Here is a 17913-nt window from a genome sequence, read left to right as displayed (position 1 = left end):
AAAACCCAAAACACATGGGCCATAAGAGATATGATAGACAAGTGGGACCTCATTAAACTGGCAAGCTTCTGCAAAGCCAAAGAAATCATCAAGAGAGCAGGAAGACAGCACACAGACTGGGAAAAAGTATTTGCCAACTCCATGTCTGACAAAGGCCCAACATCTTGGATCTACAAGGAACACAAACGTGCTGAAAAGGAAAAAACCAACAACCCCATTACAAAGTGGGCAAAAGATATGAACAGACACTTCACAAAAGAAGCCATACGAGCGGCCAACAGACACATGAAGAAATATTCAACCTCACTAATCACCAAAGAGATGCAAATTAAAACTACACTGAGATACCATCTAACTCCAGTCAGAATGGCCATTACCAATAACTCAAAAAATAACAGATGCTGGAGAGGATGTGGTGAAAAGGGAATAGTTATACACTGTTGGTGGGAGTGTAAACTAGTGCAACCTCTGTGGAAAGCAGTGTGGCAATTCCTAAAAGCTCTAAATATCGACCTCCCATATGATCCTGCAATCTCCCTACTGGGACTATACCCTGAAGAACTCAACTCACTCTATAAAAAAGATATCTGCACACGTATGTTTATCGCAGCATTGTTCACAATAGCAAGATCCTAGAAACAACCATGCTGTCCATCAAAAGAGGACTGGATTAAAAAAATGTAGTACATATACACGATGGAATACTATGCAGTCATAAAAAAGAAAAAAATCATGAATTTCGCAACAACCTAGATGGAACTAGAGTCTATAATACTGAGTGATCTTTCACAGCAACAAAGTTCTGAGTATCACATGTTCTCACTCATAAGTAGACCTTGAACATCTATCGTAATACTATAAGAAAAGGATCGACAATGGTGGGATCTATGGGGAGGGTGGGCAAGGAGGGCAGGAGTGGTGGGATTAATGGTAGTCAATATCTGCCTGAGGAGGGGGGACACCCCTTTTCAACAAGGGTGCTTGAACGATGCATATTTGTATTCCTAACCCTTAACTGTACCCCACAATTTTAAAATAAAAAAATGTTTAAAAAAAAAGAGAAAAGAGTCATGATATGTTTGCTCAGATTTTTACTATTTTGTTTTTGTCTTGGCTCATATGCATGGAACTAATTTTTTTTTTATTCTCACTATAGGTGCCTTTTCTTACCTCAGATTACAATCTTTTCTTAGAATCAAGTAACATGACATTTCTGTGACATTATGTGTGGTTTTGTGTTTATTGCATCAGTGAAATGTCTTGAAGTTATATTTCCATATCATTTCAATATAAAAATTAACTGGGCCTACAATACTTAAATATTATACATAAAATATTACAAAATATTGATACCCAGATGATCTAAACATTTGTTATCTCAGAACACATTGCAGTTAAGATCATATATCAGTCAGAGCTATAGATTGAAGATAATAGAAATTGGCTCTGACTATCTTAAGCCATAAGGGAATTAATTGGGAAGATATCAGGGCTGATAGGAAGCTAGAGTCAGTCTCGGGAAACTGGTGGGAAAAAGGGAGTCCCAGGAAAATAGAAGGAACCAGAAAAGGTCACTCCACAAGAACAATCTGGTTTTCAGTCACTGGTGATGCAGTCTCTACATGAAAGTTTCAGGAGGGTGCAGGTGGTGACTAAGCTATGTCATAATTACCCACTGATGTTCCAAAACAAAGGAGAGGATATCACAGACATTCCATTTCCATAGTAGTTAGTGGGCAACCCTTATGCTCAGCCTCTGCACAGTAGGAGATACCCAAAAGGAAGAGAGGAAATGGTGTGGAATAGCCAAGAAAATGGAAGGTCAACTCCAGGTCATCCTTAGGGGAATGTCACACGGATCCAATCACATTGCGGACAGCCACACTCCAACAGGCACAATTAGACTGAAACGATCATCAGAATCACTCTGAGAATAAAAAGTGGTAACAAGAAGCATTGAGTGGCCAAAAGGAAAAGAAGTAGATATGATTTCAAGGGAAGGAAAAGAGATTTGCCTTGGTGACAGTTTGGCCTTGTTCTGTTTCATCAATATATATTAATATATATGAAACCATGAATCTTGTTTTGAACACCAGTGTGAAAGTTACCATGTCTCCTACTAGATGTCTTCCTGAATCATTGCTTATATTCAGTGTTCTCACGAGTCAGGGGTTGGTACCTCCACCCTGATGCGCAGAGAACAGAGACAACTTGAAGAGCTTGAAAATCTGTTACTATGGGCAATAAGTCCTTCTCAATGTCTATCAAATCAACACTTGGGGTAGGTTGACAGTGAACTACAACAGTTCCTCAAACTTGAGTAAATACAAGGAATATTTGTATTTGCTCAAATATACTAGATATTTTGGTATCTAGTATACTAGATATGCTAGTTTGTAGACTCATAGTACTAAAAATGCACTTAAACATACTAGGTATTATAATAGTTCTACACAAAATGAAATAAATGAAATCATATTATTGGAAAGAGTTGGGCTCCATCTCACACTGAAGCTTACCTAAGTGATTCTTAAGTTGGGAGTCTGAACAATTTGTTAGAAGTCTTACCAATTCAAGATTTTTCTGACTTATAACTCCACACATAGCACCTGTGATCTTTCCTGTGCTTTCATAGCTTTGGCCTTTTTAAGCTTTTGTAGGTTCTTTTAAAAATTCATTTTTTAAAAGTTCAGAATGTCTGTTATAGTTAAATACAAGAGACTCCAAGTAGGCATTGGTGGAATTCACTTCATGTGTGTGGTTCACAGATTTCTTACTGATGGGTTCATCTTAAAAAACAAACAAACAAAAACCTATTCTTTTTTATTCAAATCTCTGTCATATTCCAGAGAGCCAAATTATTTATTTCACAATGTAAAAGGATATATTTTTCTTCAATAGATGATGGTTTAAAGGCATGATCTTTGAATTTACTTAAGAGTAACAAACTATAACATTTTTTGGATAAAGATTGCTATCTGCAAAAAAAAATTCCCTATTTTGGTCCAATATCATTAACGATTTTGGTGCTGACTTCATCTGGGCAAAGAACTGTGGGCGACAAGTCCTTATCAATGTCTATCAAATAAGCACTTATTTTATATAGATATCATATCTATACTTATTGGTGAAGATTAATGTATCTGAGCACTTGCTGTGGAATCATAAAGATGAGGTCTTAAGCCTGGTTCAGAAACTTAGCTGTGTTATTTTGGACACATTACTGAACTCCTTTTAGCCTGAATTCCCCATCTGAAAAAAGGAGATAATGATATGTAATGTTTAAAAGGGAGAGCTTGTGAAAAAACGTGGTACAGTGCCTGTTACTCTCTATCCTGCTCTCTTTGTGAGATTTTAAGGCCACTTCTATCCTTTGGCTAATATAAGTGAGATATTCATAATGTCCTCAACCTCCAAAATGTGGTGACAGAAGTGTCATACAAACTCTACAGTCTGAATAGAGTCACTTTAAATCCAAGAGGTTTCATGAAGGGGTTGCTTGCCGTATTGGCCTTCCAAATGCAGTCACTAACAAACAGCAAATCTGTATTTGAAATATTATTTTTTTTTAAGATGTAAGGGTTACAAGGTACATGCTTGTAACCTGCACATACTACATACAGGTGGGGATTGTGCTTTGGGTGACCCATTCCCCAGATGCCTTGTGCCCAATAGGTAATTTCTGAACCCTAACTCCCTCTCCAACTTCCCCCTTTCATGACCCCAGTGTCTATTATTTCCATCTTTATGACCATTTAGCTACCACATATAAGTGAGTACATATGGTGTTTGGTTTTCTGTTTCAGAATTAGTCCATTTAGAATGATGTTCTCCAGCTCCATCCATGTTGCTGCAAAGGACATGATTTTGTTTTTATGGCTGTGTAGTATTCCATGGTGTATATATACCATATTTTCTTTATTCCGTCAATCGTTGATGGGCACTTAAGTTGGTTCTATGACTTTACTATTATGAATAGTGCTGCAATAAACATATGAGTAGAGGTATTTTTTTAATATATAATGATTTCTTTGCCTTTGAGTAGATACCTAGTAGCAGGATTGCTGTGTTGAAATGTAGCTCTATTTTTAGTTCTTTGAGAAATCTCCATACTGTTTCCATAGAGGTTGAACTAGTTTATAATCCCACCAACATTGTATGAGTGCTCCCTTTTCTCCAATCCATGCCAACATCTGTTGTTCTTTGACCTTTTAATAATAGCCATTCTGACAACTGTATGATGGTATCTCATTATAGTCTTAATTTGCATTGCTCTGATGATAGATTTTTTTTTTTCATGTTTGCTGGCCACTTATGTGTCTTCTTTTGAAAATGAAGTCTCAGAATTTTAAATTAATAAACAGTTCTAAGTTTTTAAAAAGATGGGTAATAATCTTACAACAACAATAATACATCTTGCAGCTAGTTGGATTAGATGGTTAAGCCACAATACTATGGCCAGATCTAAGGGGACATTACAGGGGCAAAGATGACAGGGTAAGCCTGAAACAGATTGTTAAGAAGAGTAGAGAGAACAAAAACTTCAAGAGAACAAAAGAAAAAAATTGTGCTCTTAAATTTAGTGATGAGTCCAGTAAGTTCCATTAAACAAATCAGCACAGAGTTTGTTGTATAGTGTTTGGTGTTTATGGGTTATAAATATATAACTTGTTTTCTCTGAAGCAGTTTAATCTACTACAACATGCCCCTTCATCTTTAAAAGGATGAGTGTTGTAAGTATTAATGCTCTTAAGAATTAGTCCTGGAATAAAAAGAGGTTCCATTCCTAGGACAGAATGCATTGGTACCAAACCCTGAAGTATAAGGGAGACCAGACCACATTCCAGTAGTGAAAGGAAGTAAATTCAGGCTTCCAGGTAAATGGAACCAGGCAGTCATTGCCTTTTTCCAACAACCACAAACCAGTAACTCAGAAGAGTGGCCAAATTCTGGAATTCTACCATTTGGGGCAGGCCAATATGAGGAATGTCCTTCAAGGTATGGAGGGAAACGGTGTACCCAAAACCTGGCACTTAACTAGCCAGGTGTAAGGACTGACCTCACAATAAAAGGAAAGCAGTAACCCTCCCCAAAGCCAAGGAGGGTGCAACTGTAGGAATAACGAATAGAAGGAGTTGTGCTTCACAGAGCAAAGGACTCAAGGCCTCACCAGCAACACCAGATGCAGCAGGATGGCAAGCTAAGGAAGCCAGAAAGAACATAGCCCGGGGACTTGTTCCAGAACACATATAAAGCAAACTTTAAAAAAAAAAAAAAACTAAGGCAGGATGGGGAAGGGGAGGCACAGCGTGGAAATGATAAATAACACTTCGAGGGAGTCAATTTTCAGCAATAAGTCAATGAAGAAGTTCTGCCGTGAGAATTTTGCTGTGAAAAAGTTAATTGCATTTAGTTATATAATGATTAGTACAATGATACCTAAATTAAATACCATTTGATAAAACTACCCCTTGTAGCGTCTACTTATTTAAATCCTGTCTAGCCACGACATCTATGGCCTCTATGATTTCACAGAACAGACTCAGAACTGTTTTGTTTTCACAGAACAAAAGCCACCATGCAGCATTCTCTTAACTTCTTTCCACAAGACTTATGCATGTACAGGCTTCTATATTTTACTCTTTGCTGCTATGACCATAGGTAGGTTAAATGCAATTCTGTTCTTCTATTTTCTTCTATTACCACTGGCAGATTAAGTTTATTTTTTTATTTTTTAAAATTTATTTATTTATTATAAAGATGTGGGGTACAATTTAGGGTTAGGTATACAAACATTGATCATGCAGGTACCCTTGTTGATGAGGTATGCCCCTCCCTCCCCTAGCAGCTTCCCTCAACTGCCAGTCCCATCCCCCACCCCGACAGTTTCCCACTATGGCAGATTAAGTTTAAAATCAATCTTCCACCAGTGCTCCGTATGACTTCCCTTCCCACTTGCTCAAGAAACATTTGCAGTTCCTTCTTCTCTGTATCATTCACCTTCTTTTCCACTCACTTTTCTCCATTACCAGGTAAACATGCTGAAGATTCCTTTTTTCTTAACTAATGGCAAAAACAACTCTTCCTCACATCCTTGTTGCTGAGAGTCACTGTGCTGATTCTTTCTACACTCAAACCTTTTTAAATCAACACCAATTCGTTCTGTATACTTCACTCCCCATTCATTCTTCAATTTGCAGTGATCTGGCTTCTGCTCCTACCTTTCCTGATAAGTACCCTCCTAGCCATCACTTTGGCACTTGAATACTCACTAAATCTAATAAACTTCTGTCTGCATTCTGTCCTTTTTCAGCATTTCAGAAGCATTTAATTTGATTGCCCATTATCTCCATCTTGAAAATCACCAATCTCTCCTGGTTTTCCTTCTGAGCCTTGTTCTCAATCTCTTCTATTGACTCGTTCTTCCTCTGACTGTTCTTAGACTATTGTTTCTTCCGGGTCATATTTTATTCCCAACCTAGCATGCATCCTGGGAAATGTCCTCCACTGCCCTGGACGCGGTGGACCCTTGATGTTTAGGATGCTAATCCAGATTATGCTTCTGTGCTGAACAGCTCCTATGATGGCTCCACGTACCTTCAATCCAACACATTCACTGAATTTATCATCTCCCTCAGACTGAGTTTCTTCTTTTTGTGTGTGTCAATCTCAGTGAATGACAGAATCCATCAACTCAATTGAAAGCCTGCTATTATCCTTCTCTTTCTACCAAGCTTCCCTATCCAACCTCACCCAACTCATCCCAAACACACACACACACACACACACACACACACACACGTCTATCCTATTCTCATTTCCAAGAGCAGATCACATCTCTTCATCCCATTCTCCTACCCTAGAGCACAGACCGCTTCCAGAAAACTGCAGTTGGAGATGATGTAGCCTAATAGTTCAGAGCATGAGTTTTTCAGGCAGGAATTGACTCTTACCTCTGCCACTTACTTGTTGTTGCTGCTTTCAACCATTCATTTAATGTCTCTAACTTTTTATCTCATTATCAGCAGGGATTATTAGAAAGCCCAGTCTCAAAGGACTCTCACAATAATTAAATGAGATAATGTACAAGGTCTTCTCACAATGCTGTCAAATAGTGAAGCACTCAGTATACTGGATTACATAGTATTTTCATGCTGACAGTCTTATTTCTTGGTATGTTTTCTCCACAATGCAACCTGAATGACCTTCCCAAAGAGAAATGTAATAAAGTTTCCAAATTAAAACAATTTGGTGGCTCCTGTTGCACATGGAATAAAATCCAAATCCATTAAGATGGCTCACCAAATCCTTCATGATCTGGCCTTTGTCACCCTCTGTCTTATCTCGCAAACTTTACTCTTGCCCTGTGTTATAGTGCAGATAATTTCCTTCAGTTCTATCCCAACTTCATGCTCTCACATTTCTAAACTTCACAAATGCAATACTCCATGTTTGAACATATTTCCCCATTCTTCTTTGCCTGGCTAGCACTCTCAGGTTCTAGCACCCAACACCATTGCCTTAACTCTTAACACCCATAGGACCCTGGCGTACTCAAAGCACAGCACTGCTGTAATTATTAAGATATCTGTCTCCCTCTCAGGATTTTAAACTCTACGAGGGAGTGAAACATATGTATTTGTTTACTTTTGTAAGTGCAGAAAAATAGACTTCTTGGCTCATGGTTGGCACTTAACCATTTTGAGAGTCTGTATCAGTGAGTGAATAAATAAATTAGGCTGCTTTAATGGCCTTACACACAGAAAAGGGGTGACCTGTTCATTGCCTAGTCTGGTTGGGGGTATGTGTTTGCTTATAAATCTGTCTCATGTATTTTGTTGACACAAATCAACAAAGAGCTCAGTCGCCAGAGCTGATAACCAAACATTAAAGATTACTAATCCATTAAGTTGCAAGCATCCTAGGATAAAGCTACACAAGTAAACCTGGCCTTACTATACGTTTCAAGGCTTAAAGCAGGGATCTCACTTTCACCACCTGCATGGGCCAAACAAGCATCACAAATAAGTTCATGGGTACTCTGTGAATGCATACTATGTAATGGTGGAGGCAGAACTTAAAGGAGAATGCAGACCTGTCTGAAATGACTAGATATTGCTCAATAAGAGAATTATTCCTACCTCTTCTGACTGGTTCCTTAAATCTGGAAATCTAAAACTTGCATATGAAGCTCCTTATTTTTAAACTTGCCTTATTAAAATAACCAAAACAAAACAAATCAATGGGCCTGATCCAGAAACAAACAAAACAGATCTATGGGCCCTATCCAGCTCCTGTGAAGTATCAATTCATGTATTGTGCTTTAAACCAATAAGGAAGTAGACAGAATGGGAAACTGTGTGTACTAAACTGTCATGTCCACCAATGCCTTATACTGGATCAGTATCTTTTCCTACTCAATTATTCTCCAAAACTTTGATGTTATCCTCAAGCACCCTCTTAACATATACCCTTCCACACTCAGCAGAAGATCTTGATTCCTAAAGAAAATCAGAGATATTAGCAAACAACCTCCTCCTCATCCCATTCTCAGTCTACATACTTAACTGTAATTGGAAGAGATGGTTTTTCTCTTATTTAAGAGAAATTCTCCCACTTTTTCCCCTAATACAGTGTCCCTCTGTTAATTTTCTCTCCATCAAGGACCTTGAGCTGTCTTTCTAGTCAACTTGTCAATAACGCCATCTCAATACTATGATGTCCTTTTACTTTCCAACCCTCTCTGTCTTCTGCCTCATCTTTCATTTTCTCGAGAGTAAAGTTTATTTTTCATACTCCTTGATAAGTTTCACTATTATATTAACACTGATTTACAACTTATTGCTTCCTGTGCTGTAAATCATTAAGAAAAAAAGATAATTTCTATGGGTCTAAGCTAATTTTTCTGACTTTCAAAAAAATATTACTTAATGCCATTTGTTTATTTGATAAATATTTATTACCCTCTACTATGCCAAGCACTGCTCAGAAAGGATTCATTCCAAATCCCAAAAGAAGTTAAAGCTTCCCAGCACAGTTAACCTACTCTGCCCTAGGTCGTGGATCTCCTGCTCTGAAGTCATAGAGACAGAATAAAACCAAAGGAGGGAAACTTGCCTATACTGTTTTGTTGGCTGGAAACTCTTATCTAAGAACACAGCCAATGTCTTTAACAGTGCACTGGGTCTTAATGATATTAAAATTAAGTCTGGATTCACTTTCCTATTGATTTTCAGTTTGTGACCACAGGCTGAAGGGTAAACATTCTATATGCAGGGGAAACATTAGGTTTCTGAAAGTTTCAGCACAAGAGCCAAGATAGAATACTGACAGGCATGGTAGAGAATGAGGGCAATGGTGCTGAGGGACAATTTTTCCATCTCGATTGCTGCCCAGGATCATGTCTTTTAAATCACGAGTCAAAAGTCTAGAGTGGGTTATAAGATCGACGTATTACACTGTGGAAAGCATTTTTGAAAAGAAAGTATATGGAACTAAAAGAAAACTATTAAAGTACATTGCACATATAAGTAATTATATCACAAAATATTATCTTCATATGAGTGTGTGCATGTGCAGTAGATCACAAAGTAAAATGTATTTCTTTCTTACCATGGATTGCGGTAAAAAAAAAATTTTTTTTTTGAAAGTTATTTGTATAGGTCCATCAAGCTTTATGAATGACAAGTCTATATTCTTTGTCTATACCTCTTTATTTCCCAGTCTCAATCTGTTGTCCTATGCCTCAGCAACTCCAAAAAGATTGCTCTTTGAAATGTCATCAATGGCCCTATACTTGTCAAATTTGATGTACCCTCTGTAGACACATTCAGAGTTGAATTCTCTGCAGTGTTGAACATTGGGCATACTTCCTGAACTTGCATTGTCTTTACTTCCATGATATCACTTTCTAATGATTCTCCTCCTATCTCTGGTTTTCTCTCTAGATTTTGTTCCCTGGTTACTCTTACTCAGTCTGCCCTTGAAATTCTGACATTTCTGCAGAAGAGAGTATGGGCCTTAGAGACGCCACACATACTGAGATTGAACTTTAGCTCTGCAACATATCATCCCCACTACTCCCTCCTGGCCCCATCCACTACCATGTCTTACCTAGATTATTGCAATAGTCTAATGACCACTCGCTTTCTGTTGATTCTCAAAGGGTAGCCAGAGTGGCCCTGGCAAAAGGTAAGTCAGCTCATTTCTTTGGTCAGAACTATCCATTGGCCCCATGACCTTCTTCAAGTCTCTGTTCAAATAGAATCTTCTTAGTGAGTCTTCCAGCCTTCCCTACTTAAATATACAACTCTATCCTTACCTCAAGAAGCTCTGTTCCCCTTTCCAACTTTACTTGTCTCTATAGCCCTTTCATCAAACACTATACTAATATTTATTGTGTTTGCTGTCTGTATCCCCTTACTAAATCATAAGATCCAGCAGAACAGGAATTTCTGTCTGTTTTCTAGACCGCTACATTCCCAGAATCTAAAATCAGTAGCCCAGAGAAGGAGAGCGATAATATTTATTAAAAGCATGAATGACTACCATCAATCATGTCTTCATCTTACTATGATGATAAGCCTGAGAGTACACATGGCTATGTGTACTACTCTATAAAGTTATCATTTAGTGTGATCCTGTTTTGAAAAGAGCTTTTAGCCATGACTATGATCTGCATGTGTACCCCCCCAAAATTAGTATGTTGATACTTAATCACCAACATGATAGTATTAAGAGCTATGCCATTTAGGAGGTAATTAACTCATGCAGGTTGGGCCCTCATGAATGGAATTAACAACCTTAGAAAAGAAGTGCAAGGAAGCCGTTCATCCCTTCTTCCTCATGCACCATATGAGGATGCAGCAATGAAGTGCAAGCCTTCTCCAGACACAAAATCTGCTGGCATCTTGATTTCTAAGCCTTCAGAACAGTGAGAAATAAATTTCTATTGTTTACTAATTACCCAGGCAGAGGTGTTTTGTTATAGCAGCAGGAAGGGACTAAGACAACCATTAAACAAAAGTATAAGATATTGATATAAAATTGACTGAAATTCATAACCAGGTCTCAAAGGGCAAGGGTATGTGAATCCTACCTTAGCTGGCTGATCCTACAAGATGCAGATACACACATGTTGGCCTGGATGAGCAGATAATACAATTGTCCTAGCTGTGCTGACACTGGGTCCTTCTTTTTAATCTAACTTCATCACTCATATGATCATTTCTATTGGCCTAAAGAGTGGTAAGAATAGTTCAGTTTCCTTCTTTTATTTTCTTGGCAGAAACCCATAATTGTATAATGAAAGAGAAAATGATTAACAGGATAAGTTATTTCCCCTTGAGTTCTAACCAATCACAAACTTAGTTATTATTTGTAACTTAAACTCTAGCATTTAAAAAAAATTGTTCCTATATAATGCCAAATAACTCACTCAGATTTTTCTCCTAATAATAAATAAGTACTCCCACATCCTACTTCCAGGGAGACAAAATAATCAATTTAATCTTCTCTCCACACCCCCACATTATTCTCATTGAATTTTCACAAAATTATAATAACTCTCTGTTAGGTATTACTATTAACCCTATGTTCCAGATGAGGAAAGTGAGGCATAAAAAGAATAATGAATGGGTCTGAGGTCACTAAGAAATCAGGTAGAAGAGCTATGATTTGACTCTGGGGCCAATGATTTGCTGGAGCTTAAAGGGAAAGAAATAAGGATTAAGAGACATAGGAGATATCTTGAACAATGTCCAAATCAAAAAGGACTTGGTGATTGTGAGGAGGCTAGGAGTAACAAAGAATTCAAGGATGACTGCCATATTTCTGGCTTGGGTAATTGTGTACACGAAGGTTCTTCACATGATCTGTTGGAGGAAGAGGTTAGCAGTTTAGGTTTATGAGATCAATGTTGAACATAAGTTTGAGATGCCCCTGAGGATGAAATTCTGAAGCTCAACAAGCAACCTGGGCTGGAGATAGAACTATGAAAGTCAAAAGCATTTAGGTAGAATGCAAAATCATAGAGGCCAGTGAGTTCATCCAGAAAGAGTCTCCTGCACCAGGCAAATAGAAAATAACTGATTATCTGAGAAAGAGTTCTACTGGAATGAGAGAGTAAATGAAAGATTGCTGTGGATCGAAGAGTGAATGGTTGGTGAGAAAGTAGAAACAGTAAGAAAAGTCTACTCTTCCAAAAAATAGTTCTTTTAAGAAGAAAAAGGAAGTGATTGAGCATTCTCTGGAAGTCACACAGCAGTACTACTAAAATTTTCTTGAACTAATCATCTCCCATTTGACACTTTCTAATATTGATTTTCCCAGAAACATAGCTCTGAATGTCTCACGTCCTTAAAAAGGCCTTGCTCAATATGGTTGGCTGTCCTTGAGCTTCCCAGGAGTCTTCCTGAAATAGCACTCTTTAGGAAATAAGTGCTGGCCTCTCCCACACCTTCAGGGTCTTAGGATCCTGCTCAGCTAAGAAAGTTCTTCTGTCAAAATGGAGGCTAATGGTTAAAGTGTTACCCTTCTCTCATAACTTCTGTTTGCAAAACAAGCCCTCCTGGGAAACTATGCTTTTTTTTCTAAAGCAGCATTTCACAAAGCGTGCTTCACTTAAACCTAGTACAATGGATGCAACGAATATTACGTGGAAATGTATACAAAAATATAAACAGTTTCACGGTCCACTAATTTTAGAAAATGCTGAGTTAAACAAAGTTAAACAGGTTTATTTACCGCAAGATTGCTCAGAGACATATTCTAATGTGTGTCATAAAACTACAGGAGGGAGATATAAAATTTGACATTTTCCAAAATTACTGTTGAGAGAACTTTTTTTTGAAGGTTTATCATATGGGTCATAAATTTAGGAAAATGTCTTCCTATGGGAACAATGTTAGTGGAGGGTATTTTGGATCATGAGACAGACTGATGAGAGATCAAAATTAATACCATCCTAGTCATACAAAGCATCAGTCACTCAGCTTCTTCTGTGCACTGACTTTCAGCACTTTCCTCCTACATTGACACAAATTAAGGCACAATCACTTTTAATGAGAATGGACCCTTGCTAGAAAGTTGAGATTGTTTGTTTTTCATTTTGTTCAACCAAAGTCTACGGGTTCTATCATAAAAACTGAGATTGCAGCTTGTGGTGCATTTTATTCACAGCCTTGTGGTGACTGACTACAAATGAGATAAAACTGATTAATAAACTTGTGGATCATTGATAATATTTCCCTGATCTTTTTTTTCTTTTATTGTTTTTTTTTTTTTCTGTTTTGTTTTTTTCTTTTATAGCTTGCAAGCTCAGTTGCTACAAGAAAAATGAATAAACTAGCTTTTAAGGAAAGTTACACCCAGGGAGAATAAAGGCCCTTTTGCCTTGAAATTATTCTTTTTCTGTTTTTGAGGGAGTAACATCTACTCCACAGCCAGAGTTCGCTTTCAAGTCAACAGGAGCCCTATGTGCTCAGGAGGACCCTCTGCTGGGAGAACAGGGATCCCAAGTATTTGCAGAGGGATATCTTTTTGTTACTAGGATATCTCTTGTGAATTGAATTGCTCTAAGAGCCAGGCAGGATTGAAGAAAAGAAACTAATTAGCCAAGTAAATAAACCAGTTGCCCACAGGCCCAGAGGCTAGGAAAGAATGTAGGTAAGGCTACAAAAGACAGTCTTCTCGTGTGAATGTAAATGAAACATAACCCTATAAACTGAAGCAGAGATTCTCATCTCTGTGTTCTCTCAGAACTCATAGCTAGGAAAGGGAGATCATTTCCTTCCAATCTTTCTGTTCAAAGTCAAACGATTTTTGCCACTGAATCCCAGTATCTAAAGTATTTGGCTTTGGACCTCATGTGTGGATTTAAAAATCAGAGCAACATCTTCCAGCAGAAATGAGATGATGGAAATGTTCTATAATTGTGCACTGTCCAGTATGTCAATCAGTAGTCATATAAATATTGAGCAATTGAAAGGTGACTAGTATAGCTAAAGGACTAAATTGCCGGCCAGACACGGTGGCTCAGTCTGTAATGCCAACACTGGGAGGCGGAGGAGAGAGGATTGCCTGAGCCTGGGGGTTCGAGACCAGCCTGGGCAACTTGGTGAGACCTCATCTCTACAATAAATCACAAAAACTAGCTGGACGTGGTGGCATCCATCTGTAGTTCCAGCTACTTGGAAGACTGAGGTGGAAGAATTGCCTAAGCCCTGGGCAACATGAGTGAGACTCCAACGCAAAAAAAAAAAAAAGAAGAAGAACTGAATTGCTAATTTTATTTACTTTTGATTTAATTCAAATTTAAATGATCGCATATGCCTCTTGGTTATCATATTGGGTAGCATAGCACTAGAAAGTGGGAGTAGAATTTGTCAAGTAAGGATCCGCTCCATTTACTAGGGGCCACAGAACAACATGAATATCCTCAACCCCATCTGCCCCCCAAGAAAAGCTACAACACAGAGCCAATGGAAAACTCAATGGTCAATACAAAATGTCCATAGTGACGTGGTAAATCAAAACAAGTTGAAACACAGGCATAGATGAAAGTGGAATGGCCGTTACCAAGTGGGAAGCAAGGTCTGACAAGTGTATGAAAAGAGAGAGTTTCTGGTAGAAGCCACAGGGTCATCATCTATGTCTCCTAACAAATTTCCCCAAAATTTAGCGGCTTAAAACACCGATGTTTGCTTTACTCACAAATCTTCATTTTAGGCTAGGACCATGGAGAGATAGCTTATCTCTGTTCCACTCATTACCACCTGGGCTGTCCCAAGATTGGGAGCTGGGGCCATATGAAGATTCATTTATTCACGTGGTTTGCAGCTGAGGCTGGCTATCAGATAACCCCTTAGCTGGACTGTCAGCCACAAACACTTGGCTATTCCATTAGGCCTGGACTTTTACAACAGGATAACCAGGTTCCAAAGACAAGTTTCCAGACAAAGAGAGAAGCGAGTAAGTTTCATTTCATCTCTATGACCTAACTTTGGACATTATATTGTATCACTGCTACAGTGTACATCGAACAGGCACAAACCCACTCAAGTTCAAGGGAAGGTAAAATAGTCTTCACCCCGATAGGGGAGCCATGGAAGTTCTGGAAGAGCATGTGAGACTGGAAACATCACTGTGGTCATACTTGCAAAATAATCCATCATCATTAGCTAAAATTGTTTAGGCTTCAAGTAATAGAAACCTTAGTCAAATCAGTTTAATAACAAACATCTAACTGCATTGCTGTCAAAAATCTGTAAGCTTGAGGTTTCAAGCATGGCTGGATCCAGTGGCTCAAATGATACAACCACATCTTTTTCAAACTCACTCATTCATTCTGTGTCTTGGATCTTTGTTGTATTTCAGAATAGAAGATTACTGGTAACTATAAGTCAACCTTGTGACACTTTTGATTCTAAAGGAAGAGTCCTCTCTCTTGCATAGCTCATCTCTTATGGGGGGCTGTGAATAATTCTTATTGAATCACTGTCTCCTGGAAAATGAAGTTTCACAATAGGCCAAGTCCATCCTTAGCAGCAAGTTTTAAAATATCATTTTATTTCAGTTTCCTCATATGGCAAGTTAAGTACAGGAAGCACGGGTTGGACCACTGTAGGTCAAGTAAGCTGGGTGCTTCTGCACCAGGTTCAATGTCAAGAGTGCCCTCACTGAACATCAAGCTAACTCTGTGCTCTTCATTTCTTAACAACACTTGCTCATTTCACCTACCCATATGAGGTACTTATACTGGACAAGTAACTACAGCATAGTTTCATATGTTTGCCTCACCACCTATAAACATAATTGAAGAATAATAACTTCAATCTTGGAAAAAAAATTGTGGTACATTTTTATAGTAGTTCTAAAATCAATAGACAAAATATAAGAAATTCACTGATAGTCCTATGAAGCTCAATCACTAATTCTCAAATATAACAATTTCAGTATGAAAGTATTTCTTTATTCTTTGCACTAGTTTTAGTTAGCCTTGCTTCACTATACCAACTAAAACTTTAAAAAAATGTTTAAATCAATAAGCATGTAACATTTACATTAATATTTTCCTTGGTAGACTGTACTTTAGGACAGGAAATATTTTCATAATTTTCTTTACATCTTTTCCTAAGGTTTTTAAAATATGCATTTACAGCAGAATTTTCCTCAAGGAAAGAAATAAAGTTTTATAATAGGCCAGGTGGAGGTCCCAAGCATCCTAGCAACAAGTTTTAAAATATCATTTTATTTCAGTTTCCTCCTATCTAAGGTAATATCTGATACCCAGCCTCAGCTGCTATCTTTCTCATTATCATTTACAAATCTGCTTGTTACTTGATCAAATCATACCCAATAATCTATGACTGAATTCTAACTCATACCTAAAATCTAATGGTTTAAACTGAGTCTTCCTGCTAATGTGAATCTAATAAATATGATGAGATACTAATGGCATTATTTAAAATAACATTATTATTATCTACTGAACATTGACCAAGGCTACAATATTCTTATTAATGTTTAAAAAAAATTTGAGATACTTTTACCTATGTTTGAGGCATGAGGAGTAGAAATACAAACATTATGAAATATTTGAAAGTTATTTTCTAAATTGGCTTCTGTTCACATGAAGCAAGTTACTTCGACTTTCAGTACCAATGAGGCGGTATGAAGAATGATGTGTGAGACTTAATTCTATATTTACTAGAGATGTAAAGAAAAATATGGAAACATTTTCTTTCCTGAAGTACATTCTAAAAAAACTAAAAGGTTATATGTATTATATGATTCGTGGAAAATATATATTTTGCATACTTCTAGATTGTTTTAGTTCATCAACTCATGAGCAAACATCCATACTATTATGTAGCACCTATTCAAATGTTGAATATCTTGAAACAACAGAACACAGATCCAGGGAAGTTTAGAAATCACTAAGTAAACAGGACACAGATGTGGATGCTGAAAAATTAATACCACACAATCTTCTGATGGGCTATAGCACCAAAAATGCTTTTACAAAAACGGAACGAAACAAACCCAAAACACAAGCACTCAGGCAATGATAGCATAGACAAATCATAAAGCATTGAAATAGAAGGTTTGAGCTCTGGCTTTAGGTACAATATCTGAGAAATTACTCAAGTTTCACACATCATTCTTCATGTCATCTCATTGGTACTGAAAATCCAAATAACTTGTTTCACGGGAACAAAAACCAGTTTAGAAAATAACTTCAAAATATCAAAATATTTGAGAACGTTTGTATTCCTACTCCTCAAGCCTCAAAAAAGAGTTCTTAAACATTCATACTAAGTACTTACTATTCAGATAAGATGTTCCAATAAAGTTCCATTTCTTTTATTGTTGGTACAAATTAAGACCACAGGAACCGTAGGAGGTTGCTGCTGACATCTAGTGGCATAATTTTTTTTAAAAACCAGATACATTACAAACCTATACAGCCCTCTCTCCTTATCCACTGGGAATTGGTTCTAAGACACCCCTCACTCCCACGATACCAAAATCTGCAGATGCCCAAGTTCTTTATATAAAATGGCTTCCTATTTGCATATAACCCAGGCATGTTCTCTCCTATACTTTAAAACACTTTAAATTACTTATAATACCTAATAAATTACTTATAATACCTAATACACATTACTTATAATACCTAATACAATGTAAATTCTATGTAAACAACTGTTATAGTATATTGTCTTTAATTTGTACTATTCATTTTTTTCCTAGCATGTTCAAGTTCCAGTTGGTTTAATCTGTGGACGTGAAACCTGTGAATATGAAGAGTCGAGAGAGAGAGAGAGAGAGAGACAGAGAGAGAGAGAAAGAAACATGCTTGCATATTGGTTTTTTTTTTTTTTTTTTTTTTTTTTTTTTTTTTTTTTTTTT

This window comes from Carlito syrichta, unplaced genomic scaffold, assembly GCF_000164805.1.
Source record: "Carlito syrichta isolate Samal-C Ts95f unplaced genomic scaffold, Tarsius_syrichta-2.0.1 Scaffold304734, whole genome shotgun sequence".
NCBI classification, from domain to species: Eukaryota; Metazoa; Chordata; class Mammalia; order Primates; family Tarsiidae; genus Carlito; species Carlito syrichta.
Note: the sequence above shows the minus strand (reverse complement) of the source record.